This window comes from Lemur catta, chromosome 17, assembly GCF_020740605.2.
Source record: "Lemur catta isolate mLemCat1 chromosome 17, mLemCat1.pri, whole genome shotgun sequence".
NCBI lineage: Eukaryota > Metazoa > Chordata > Mammalia > Primates > Lemuridae > Lemur > Lemur catta.
The window spans coordinates 11,986,834-11,998,581 of record NC_059144.1 but is presented as its reverse complement, the minus strand read 5'-3'; the positions used below and the strand labels follow the sequence as shown (position 1 = coordinate 11,998,581).

Below are 11,748 nucleotides of genomic sequence, written 5' to 3'. Positions count from 1 at the left end.
CAAAACTAACATATGAATAAGTTAATGTCAAATTCAAGAACAGTCAAAATTAACATACAGTAATAGAAATCAGATCTGTGGCTGCCTTTGCCTGGAAGGGGCATGAGGGAACATTCTGGGGTGAGGGAGATACTCTATATCTGGATGGGGGACTGGTTACATGGGTGAATATATTTATCAGTACCTATTGAATTATCATCCAAAATATGCATTTTACTGTATATAAATTTCTATCACTTAATAGAAAACAAAAATGGAATTTGGGGTTGGACCTGGCCCACAAAGAAATTAGACCCCATGGCCACACTTTCTGTGCCACCAACCTGAATAGTCCAGTGCCGATGTTAGCCATAATCAAACTCCTCAGGAAAAAAGGCTGGTTGATCTTGAGCAAGTTATGCTCTTCAAGGAAAACTGGCTATAAAATGGTCATCTAGGAAGCTGTGTGTGGGTCTCTGGGAAAGGTGAGCCTGAGACAAGGACCTGGATGCTGGTGGCTTCTCTGGGAGGTGAGCCAGGCAGCAGGAACAAGGATCAGGGAGAGTGGGCTTTGGAAGGAAGGAACACTGCAGAGTCAGACCCTGCAAAGCAGTTGAGCAGATTCCACCAGGAGCTCTGCTCCTGGCACAGAGTTCCCCCAAGAATTGTTCAGAAAAAACAGAGAGCGGGGCTTTACCACCCGTTCCCACTTGCAGTGGTTGTGGCGTTCCTGCTGCATTTCCAAGCTGCACTTGTGGATTTGGGCTGAGCTCTCCTGCCCCTCCGGAGAAGGTTCCAAGGCAGAAAACCAGAAAGATATGGAATACAGGCTTGAAAGTGAGATGCTGCCAGTATGACTCTGAGCCCACATGGGGATGGGCCACCTTGGCTGCAGGGGACATCACAGGAGGGCTGAGGGGATGTGGCATGGGGCACCAAAAGTGCCTGCCACAGTCACTGCATGGGTTGATTTGCTGCAAGAAGCTGCCAATTAAACTTCAGGGATTGAATAAGTCTAAATGATAATGCTGGTTTTAGAATCATTGATCTGCAACTCTTGTTTTTAGACCTAATTAGACAGCAGGATTAATTCCCTATTATGATTAGCTGGGTGTTGTGGCACTCGCCTGTGGTCCTAGCTACTCAGGAGGCTGAGGCAGGAGGATCACTTGAGTCCAGAAGTTTGAGGTTGCAGTGAGCTATGATGATGCCACTGCACTCTAGATTGGGCAACAGAGCAAGACTTTGTCTCAAAAATAAGTAAAGAAAGAAATAATAATTTTCTATTATGACCCCCATGACTATATAATCTTAATGCTTACCCATAAAAGATTTCTTATTTTTCTGTATTTATTGGGTGGGAAGTGGGCAAGAATCTAGCTAGTCCAAAAGTAGGGCTTAGCCATTCAACGTATATACTCAAGAAATGTTGAGCAGTGGGGGTGGGGGTGGGGATACACCTGTGCCCTCTCCCTCTAAAACTAGTCATTTGAAAGGCAGTGACTGACATTAGTGTCCATGCAGATGCCCCGGCTACTATGAGAATTGGCTTCTCACAGTGCAGTTTTCCCCTTCCCCAGAGAACTGTCCCCAGCAGATGGTGCCAGCTTATGACCAATGACAGATCCCCTGCCTAAAAATGGGACTGACTCTGTGGTAGAATTCATGCTCCGGAGCCCCCTGTGGGATCAGGCTGAAGCCCACCTTCAAGTGAGACCACATCTTCGCTCAGCTCTTTCCCCCACCCTGAAGAAATCACTTGAACACGAATCTCATCTCAGGCTCTCCTTCTAGGGAACTCAACCAAAGATAAATGGTGTCATGGACTGAATTGTGTCCCCCCAAAAGATATGTTGAAGTCCTAACCCTCGGAACCTGTGAATGTGACATTTGGAAACAAGGTCTTTGCAGACCTAATCGAGTTAAGATGAGGTCACTGGCAGTCATCAGAGATTCCAGCCATGGCTTTGTGCCACCCCATGGCCATGGCTGCAACAAAGGCCACACCATGACCAAGAAGGTGAGCAAGCCGAGGCACAGCCGCCACCACTGGCGCCTCACCAAACATACCAAGTTCGTGCAGGACCTGATCCGAGAGGTGTGTGGCTTCACATTGTATGAGAAGAGTGCCATGAAGTTGCTCAAGGTCTCCAAGGACAAACGGCCCCTCAAGTTCATCAAGAAAAGGGTGGGGACACACATCCATGGTCAGAGGAAGCAGGAGGAACTGAGCAACGTCCTGGTCGCTACGAGGAAAGCAGCTGTCAGGAAGGACTGACCGCCCTCCCCTCTGTGCACAATAAAATCTTTATAGATATAAAAGAAAAAAATAGATGAGATCACCAGAGTGGGCCCCAATCCAGTACGACTTGTGTCTTTATACAAAGAGGAAAACACCAGGCTAAGACAGACACTGGTGGGGACGTCTTCTATGGTGACGGCCATGTGACGACGTGATGCATCTGCAAGCCAAGGAGAGACAGGACTTGCTGCCACCAACGGGGGCTAGAAAGAGGCAAGGCTCTACCCAGAGTCTTAGAGGAAGCAAGGTCTTTTGACACTTTGATTTTGGACTTCTGGCCTCCAGAAATGTGAGAGAATAAATTTCTGTTGTTTTAAGCCACCCAGTTTGTGGTACTTTGTTACTAGGAAACTAGTACAGGTGTTTAGTCCGACCCTGACACTGGGGTAGTTTTGAGGTCTTGCTTCCATGTGAGCTTCGCTAACGAGGGGAAGGGGATCTGAGCACGAGCAGTCAGGCCTGATCACATCTTTCCACAGTCTTCAGCCATGGGGGAGCAGGGTTATCAGACTAGGAGGAAACATTGCTTTGGACAGTCAACGAGGCTTGAAGGTGGGAGTGAATTTGGGGTACTCTGAGCCCCCCAAATCCACTCAGATGCTCTAGCCTGCTTCCACTTCTCTCGGTCTCATTCCTTCCCGACCCAGAGATATGAGATGATTTCCTCTGCCTGCTCCTCTACCGCCCACTTCATTTTTATCCATTGCTTAGGAAGAAACCCTTCAGCGCGAAACAAGGCAGAGAGGGCAGCATTTAATACCCACTAGCCTGAAGAGATGGTTTTGTTTCCATGGAGGAACAGCTCAGAGTAATTGATACTTACTGCTGGGGTTTGCTTTATTTTGATCACACCCACCCTCATCAAATAATGGAAGGAAGCCTGAATGGTGCTGAGATCACCCAGGTCTACTAGTGGAAATTAGTTTAATTCTCCTGCTAAACATTTAATTCATATAAACTCATGAGCTGATCCTTAAAAAGAAAAAAATATATATTATAGCTTACTTTAAAAAAAATCAAGCTTCTGAACTCTCCGCTTACCCAAACTATCCCCACCAGCATTCAGTAAGTCTGAGTTTCTAAGTGGCCAGTGAGGATGGAGTGTAACGAAGCCCTGCTTGGGTACTTGCATAACCACAAATAATTTCTAACCTGTTTTTAACTTTCCTTGTCTCCGACCTTAACAGGCTAATAAACAGTGAGAAAATGAAAGCACCTTGACCCCCACGTGCTGTTCAGTGCTCAGTGGGCTGAGTCTGGGTCTGGGAAGACGGATGATGAGCCAGACGATCACAAATATGCAAGTAGAAAGAGAACACGGCACCATGTATGCAGCATGAATGATAGAGGATTGTGCTGTTTGTAAAATGCTAATAGCAACTGGATTCTGGTGGGAGCAAACACATAACCTGTAACCCCAAATTCCACACCTAGGTATATACCCAAAAGAAATCATTAGGTTCCACCAAAAGACACATATGAAAAGGTTCAGAGAAGCTTTATTCATAATAACCCCAAACTTAACTCTATCAACAGGAGAATGAGCAAACGTTAGGGCATAGCCACACAATGGAATATGATACAACAATGGGAATGAAGGAAGTATTGCTGCACACAGCGACATGGGTGGTTCTCACCAGCATAATATTGAACCAAAGAATCTGGGCACAGAAGAGTAGATAGTCTAGGATCCCATTTGTATAAAATTTCAAAGCAGAAAAAACTAACAGTCTATGGTGTGAGAAATCAGGATAATAATTTTTCTTGGTAGGAGGGATGGTATTGTTGGGGTGTGGAGAAGTTATTTCAAGGGGCAAGGTGCTGAGTACATGGTGTGTTCACTTTGTGAAAATTAGCTGGGATGTAAACCTGTAATTTGTGCATTTTCCTCCAAATCTGTTAAACCAATTAAAAACTTACTCCAAAAAAAACCAAGTGGAATTTTTTTACCCTACTTTTGAACACACACACACATACACACACACATGCACACACATATCTCCATAAAATATCTTTTATAGGACTGAAAACATGCTGGGAAATGATAACACAAAGAATACAAATTAATATCTTCTAACTTCAAATCTTTCACAAAAGAATTACAAAAGCATGTTAAAAAATACACCTGTCTTCAAAATTCAACTGTTAACACAAACATTACACTTTAGTTCAGTACCAAATTTCTCAGAATAATCTGGCAGAATACCCACCACCACTACCCAGTAGATGTTATAAACTACTTTGTCTCTACTTAAAAAGTCCCTTCCAAAATCAAAACAGCAGGAGAAATTCCAGCTTTATAATTTAAGGGCATTTATAAAGCTGAACCAAAAACGAGTCTCAGATTGGCTTTCTTGAAAGTTTGGCTGAGATTATCCTAGAGATTTGCAGAATTTGTCATCTATCACAAAAGCAAAGTTTTTTTTTCTCAGTACTTTAATCAGAGTTTCTATGGCAAAAATAGAAAAATTCTGAAAATCAAATTTTGCATTTCTCAAGACCGATAGACCTTTTCTTCCCTCATCACATCCCAACAACTACCTGCTTGCGACCCTACTGAGTATCCAGCTAAGATTTGCCAAAATATCTGACCCACAGAGAGCTTTGAGGGGTACCACGGGCTAACGTTTGCTTCTGGCACTCTCCCCCTGCCCTAGCTGTGAGTATCTGACACTCAGAATGCAGGATGCTCTGCGAATCGGAAATAAAACCCCCAAGCCATGATTCTCCGCATCAAGAAAGACCAGTGTGCATTCCACAAAAAGAGAGATGTCTTCAGTTTCTAGGTATGGAAATCTCAGGAGGCTGGAGAGTTGCTGTTCTAGAGACCTGGTAGGAAAAAGGAAATAAATCCCCTGGAATGAAAACGTTAAAAATATGTATAAAACAAAAAACAAAAGGGGGAAGCTGGGGTATAGCAGGGAAGGTCTCGTCGAGAGCCGAATGTGACAAGTCTTCCCTGAGGGAACCACTGTGCTTGGTCCAAAGATATTTCTCCTCTCGGCCTCCCTCCTCCGGGGTGAGCTTTCAAATGTGCAGTTGCCCAAGCTCCTCGCCCAGGCAGCTGGCCTTGTTAGAGCCTCTAAGTCACCCGTGTGGTTCGTTATTATTATTATTACTTTTGACAGATTAAAACAACGTGTAGATTATGTTCATCCAGGTAACCTTACCCAGCCAAGGCCACGCGGTTAGTTAGTGGTTCAGCCAAGTGTGGGATGAGGCTTTGGAAAGGGCCACGCATTTCTGGCGCCTTAAGCCCTCCTTTAACCCCTGGCTCTAAGTCAGTTTGCTGTGAGGAACTGGACTTATCATTTACAAATGCTGTTTTGATAGTCCACTCTGAGGCTGTTACAAGACATTTTCTTTGGGCATGTTTCTAGCGTTTTAAATCTTTGTCCTTTTTATTACATAAAACATACATATAGAAACGCATAAGCCCATATGGAGCCTGATGCATTTGTATAAAGCGAACCTATAACCACCATTGGGATCAAGAACTAAAGCACGACGGTCCCCAGAGTATCTCCCATCCTCTCCCCTCCCGGTCGTTAGCCCCCCACAAGGATAACCACTCCTCTGATTTCTAACCCCATCGACAGCTTGGCCTGTTTTTGAATTTTAGGTGGAAACACACGGCACGTGCTCCTTTGTGCGTCTTTCTCCAGGTTGTATTTGCCAGAGCCATCCCCATGGCTGTGCGTAGCTGTAGTCCTTCCTCCTCATCGCTGTCGAGTCACACACGGTGTGACAATGCCACAGTATGTCCATTCTACTGTTGGTAGCTTCAGTTCAGGGCTATTATGAAATAGTGCTGCTATTATGAACCATCTGGGACAGTCCTTTGGTGAACACATGGCACATCTCTGAAGGGAACATCCTAAAAATGTTCAAGTCTTGGCTGGGGTAAAGTCAAGGCCCCTAGGAGACTGGGCCATGCAACCGTTAGGGACATAGTCTCTGGGCCAAACTGGCTCCGTCTGAGTTCTGTGTGTACTGCCTGTCAGATGAGCTATATTGGGCATTTTACTTAATCGTCCCAGGCCTCAGTTTCCAAGTCTACAATAGGGGATAATAACAAGAGCTGCCTCATAGTGTTTTAGTGAGGACTGAACGAGTCAATGCTGGAAGAATGCTTACACGTTTTAAGCACTGGTTGAGAGTTCTCTAATATTGTCATCATGCTGGCAACTTGACCTCTCCCTCACTAATGTGGGATTGTCCTGGGTAGTAACTGGTGTGTAGTAAGAGGATTGGAAGAATCTGGTAGCATACTGCCTCTCAGCACTGTACCCGGCATGAGGAAGTCGTGCCCACATGGGCGCCAGCCTGTGGAAGACATCCAATCTCCGAGCTCACCGCCCGTCCAGGGTCGCATCTGGGAGCTCGCCGCCTCCACCTCCCCACCTGCTCGCCCACCCCTCCTCCTCCTGCTGCTGCAGCTTTGTACCCTTCCAATGTTCTCCTAATTCCTTACCCACTGGGGATGCTTTTACCCTGTGTAGAATACAGATTCTTTCCCGCATGGTGCCATTAGCAGAAAGAAACCGAGACCCGTAATAACTGACTGCTTACAACAGCACAGCTGCCTCAATTGGGGGTCACCACACAGACCAGAAAACAAGGCAGCAGTTTATAAAATATAGTTTTATTTGAATAATACCAGTCCACATGGGATTAATTAAATACATCCACAGCGAGTGAAAGGATGCATGTTGGTGGATTTGCTCGTCCGCCTTTCCTATCACGGCTCTGGAAGGTTTAGCTTCTATTGCTTTTGTCTGCACGGGATTAAGAAGGAGGAGGTTGGACGGGGTTATTAAAAGAAAAGAGAGCATGCCTGGTGACCTAATTCCCTTCTGCATCTTTATCATGTACTGGGATGTACAAATCCCCATATGGGGCAACAATGCAAATGAGTTTTACTGGAGAATAAAACATTTGAGACAAAAAAAAAAGAAACATGAGTTTGTCATACAATATCACTGCGACTAATAATGCTCAGACTTTAAAATAGACATTCTATTATGAAGTTTTATTTCCTGTCCCAGTGGACAACCAACCAGGCATAGCAATTCAGAATTCAAATACTGTACAAGGATATACAGTAACTACAGTTCTCTGAGGATTTGAGCAAATGTCAGAAAACCAAGCCCCAAGTCAAATTTATTAGTTGGTGTGGATATCTAACAATTTTACATAGACGCTGATAAGGCCATCTGGGAATCCCTTTCGCCATTAAGTGATTTAGAGGCCCCTGCAGAAATCTCCTTGTCTGCCACATCTCACTAAGCAGCACGCCTCCCCCCACGACAGCAAACCAGGCTAAAACAGCAGCACTAGTTATTTACTCTTTCTAACAGATACATTTTTCTTCAAATGCTTTTTTCCTGGAAGACCCACAGATAGAGTGATTGCTCATGAAATCTGTGAAAGCCAGAATGAGACATGTGAATACAATTTTAAAATTTCAGCATGGGGCTGGAAAAAGAATAGTTCTCTTCCAGACTTACTCTCTGCCCCCAGTGCACGCTTCCAGTTTGGTTGTTAGAGTTCCAGGGGAAATAAGTTGTTCCTAATGGGTGGAAGTTTCTGGCTTCTTCTGGACCAAGTTTAGCTCTTGGAGGCAGCAGAGAGTAAGGCTGGAAGAGGTGAGTGTTAGTGACCAGGGTTCTAGTCTGGACTGGCCGTGGATGGGCTGATGCATTTGGACACGGAGCTCCTCCATCCAGGGCTCCTTGCTCTGAACCTGCAATTGACACTTGGACCAACTGACCCATGACATTTCCTTCTGGGTCAAGGAATTGCCACAGTCATACCCTACTCTGGATTCGTCTTCACTCTCCAGATGTCACCCACCTCTCTTGCTTCCTTCAGAGCAAACATCCACTCCATCACCACCCTGGCATCCTGCTACTGCCAAATATTACTCAACTCACCCCCAGTAACGCCACAGAAAAGACAAAATGCAGGGGTTTTTTTTTTCCTGCTACATATGCCCTTCATATTTGTTGAACTTGGAAATTATCCCAGAACTTGGAAATAGTTTTGAAAAGTTGGTTCAACAGACTTTTGATGGGTAAAAGGGACTGGAATGCAAAGCCTGGATCCCCACTTTTGGCAGGCGTGCAGGCTGGTCTGGTTGGGAAGAGGAACTGGGGCACAGCTGAGTCTATCCTTTGTGGTCCTGCTCTGAAAGAAACTCCCACTGAGGGCTCTGACACAGCCTGGGAGAATTTAAATGTGGCTTCTTGTCCAAGCAAAGTCTTAAAGGACCTAGAGGAAGCAATCAGGTGGCAAATGCAAGGAAAGACTGTCCAAGTGTGAGTAAAACAGCAGATGTTTTCTGGGAGCTGTAAGTAGTCGGGCACTTCTGGGGTGTAAATTACAAGGCCAAGAGTGGTAGGAGAGAAGCTGTCAGTCATGCAGGTCTCTTAAGATGCTGGGAAACATCACCTTTATCCTGTACTTAGAAGGGCATGGGAGGTATTCAAGAGTTTCCAAGCACAGAGAGGATGTAGGGTCAGATTTGAATTTCCATTAGGTTGCTCTACTCTGGTGAATAGGTAAAGGGCAGATGTGTGAGGGGTGGAGAGGGTGGAGATCACTTCAGGAGCTAATGCAACAATCCAGGCAGGGAGTATCCCAAATGAGTAGTGGCAGCAAGAATGATGTGATAACCTCGGGCACCCGGCGAGCCATACAAACAAACCCTGAAATTTCAGTAGCTTCATACTATAGAGGCTTATTTCTTTTTCACATAGCAGCCCAGTGGGGTGGTTCTCTTACTCTGCCTAGTAAGAGAACCGGGGGAACAGGACAGGGGAGGGAATAATAAGCCCAGCAGGGATAAGATTTCAGGCAAAGTCACACCCTCAGCCCGATCCTACAGGGAAACTCTAGCACTTCTGGCTCTCTTGCGGTGGGGGGGGAAGGGAGCAAGTGGCTCTAGCAGTCTGAGGGTCATCACTGAAGAGATGAGTGCAGGCAGGTAGAAGCAAAGCCACAGAGAAGCTGGGGAAGGAGAACACAGAAATAATAGAATAGACCCAAGGGCATTTGAGCAGAGCGTCAAATAGTATCTGCTACAAAGTCCCTTTGGGAACATTCAGTGCGAAATGTGAGCAGACCATGGTGTATTTAAGTCTGAAGCCTGAGAGAGGTCAGGGTGGAGGCTGCAGGTCTAGGACTCTGCACACAGGTGGAGGTTAAAACCACAGCGGGAGATGGGGCTGTCTTGGAGAGAGTGCAAGGTCAAAAGATGAAAGGTCTAGAACTTTCCAGAACACCAATGATTAAGTGTCAGGACAAAGAAAAGAGAATGAAGAACATTGAGAATGAGCGTCCAAAGAGGCAGGAGAACCAGGAAAATGGGAAGTCACCTGCCTCGGAGGAGTTCAGAAAGACAAGGACTAAAACTGATGCCAGCAATGAGGAGGCCATTTCCTAATTGTGACAAGAGCAAATTCAGTTTCACTCTGCCAAAAACCTCCCCTTGTTTATTCTTTAAAAAAACTTTCATAACGGTACTTTATTTGGCAACAAGCCTGGTACTTTTGTATCAAAATACCATAAGGAAAGGGTTAACAGAATATTTTGGCTTATATTAATACCCAAAGGAGCTCACTTCTTACTCTCACACCTAAGATATTTTATCACCCTGCGAGATAGAGGCTTCTCATTTCAATTAGTGGAAAGCTCGCCATTAGCTACCTAATTAAGGCTATTCTCTCACATCTATTTTCTAATTACAGTCACCACTGAGATATTTTCACCCAAGTGGCCAGCGATGCTGTGGGTTTATTTTAAATTTAGTTTGACAATAACAAACAACTAATTAATGTTTATAAATATAATAAAATCCCTCCTGACGAGTTGTGGGTATTGCATACACTAGCAACCAGTTTATTAAAACATTAATTGCAGTCGGATTTGTTTTGGGATTCATGCATAATCCATTTAGTACATAGCAGGACTGACTCATTTTGAAGGGATTATGAATGAAATCCTCCACAAAGTCTTTCGTTTAATTCACATTGTAGTCAAGGAAGGGGAAAGTTTGCTTTCATCAAATTCTGTGGCTCTTCAGGCTTCTTCAGTGTGGCACTTCATTCATTCATTCCTTCACTCATCCATTTAGTATTTATCAAGCATCTATTGTGTACATAGCTCTGTGAAGATACTCAAAATACGTTCATGGAGTATACAGATGAAAATTGCGAAGTTCAATCAATCAAAATCCCTACACTTCTAGCCGGAGTGTAAATCGGTACCCCCACTTTGGAAAAGAGAGAGTATCTTCTAAAGCTGAATATATGGCTACCTTAAAACAGCAATTCTACTCCTCGGTATACATTCAGTAGAAATACGTCCACGAGTTCACTCACATGACACATATCAGAACATTCATTGTCGCACTATTTGTAACAGCCCCGAACTGGAAACTACTTGAATGCCCATCAGCAGTAGAATGAGTGAATAAATTGTGGCATATTCCCATTGCAGAATACAATATAGCAATGAGAATGAACAATCTACAAAGCTCAAAAGCAAGCAACCTACTCTATGGTGCTAGAAATCAGAATAGTGCTTATCCTTGGAGGTGGGTAGTGAACGAGAGTTTTTGGGGTTCTGATGATATTGTCTCATCTGGATTCTGGTAACATAAGTGTGTTCCGTTCAGATTATGATTTATGTACTTTTAATTCATATTTTATTTTAATAAAATTTGCAAAACAAAAATAAAACTCAGTCTTCTAGCTAGAGACTTGCCTTGGTTTTGTGTGTTTATGCTTATTCTAATGAACGTGGTTTTATGATAATTTAAGTCTGATCATTGATTTCTCTTGGTTCTCTGGGTCAGGAGTTCAGGCAGCCCCATGTGCCGTCAGCTGGGCTCATCACTCAGCTGCGTTCAGCTGGCTGTGGGGCTGGGCCGCAAGGTCCAGGAAGGTTCCACTTCCGCCTGGCACCTCAGTGCTGCTGCATGTGGCCTCTCTTTCCTGTGGTGTTTCATTGTCAGGGGCCCAGCCTGAATTTCCTTACAGCATGGTGGCGAGATTCCCCGCTGGAGAGAAAGCAAAGCTGCCGGCCCTCTTGCACTCTGAGCTCAGAAGTGCCAGAAGGACACATGCCATTCATCGGTCAGAGCAGTTGCAGAGCCCGCCCAGACCCACGGGGAGGGCACAGACTCCACCAAGGGCAGGAGCAGCATGCTCTCTTGGGAGGGGAGGGTGTGTGGTGGCCTTCCTTGGAGATCACCATGAAGGCCTTACTCCCCCGTGCCCCACCTCTGCTTCCTGGGACCACCTCCCATATAAACTAAACTCTTTGCCTCTGGGTCTGCTTCTGGGGAACCCAACCTAAGGAAGCCCAATTTTGTTTTCAGACTTAGTCTTTATTTTGGCAGTGCTTAATCCCAACTTTGGAAAGCATATGATTTTAGCATGATGTACAAGCCCTAAGGTGGA

The 11,748-nt window shown here is 44.9% G+C and overlaps 1 pseudogene; it reads left to right on the top strand.

Annotated features, from left to right (window-relative positions):
* Positions 1-1,940: 1,940 nt before the first annotated feature.
* On the top strand, positions 1,941-2,257 carry LOC123622302 (annotated as a pseudogene).
* The last annotated feature ends 9,491 nt before the right edge of the window (positions 2,258-11,748 follow it).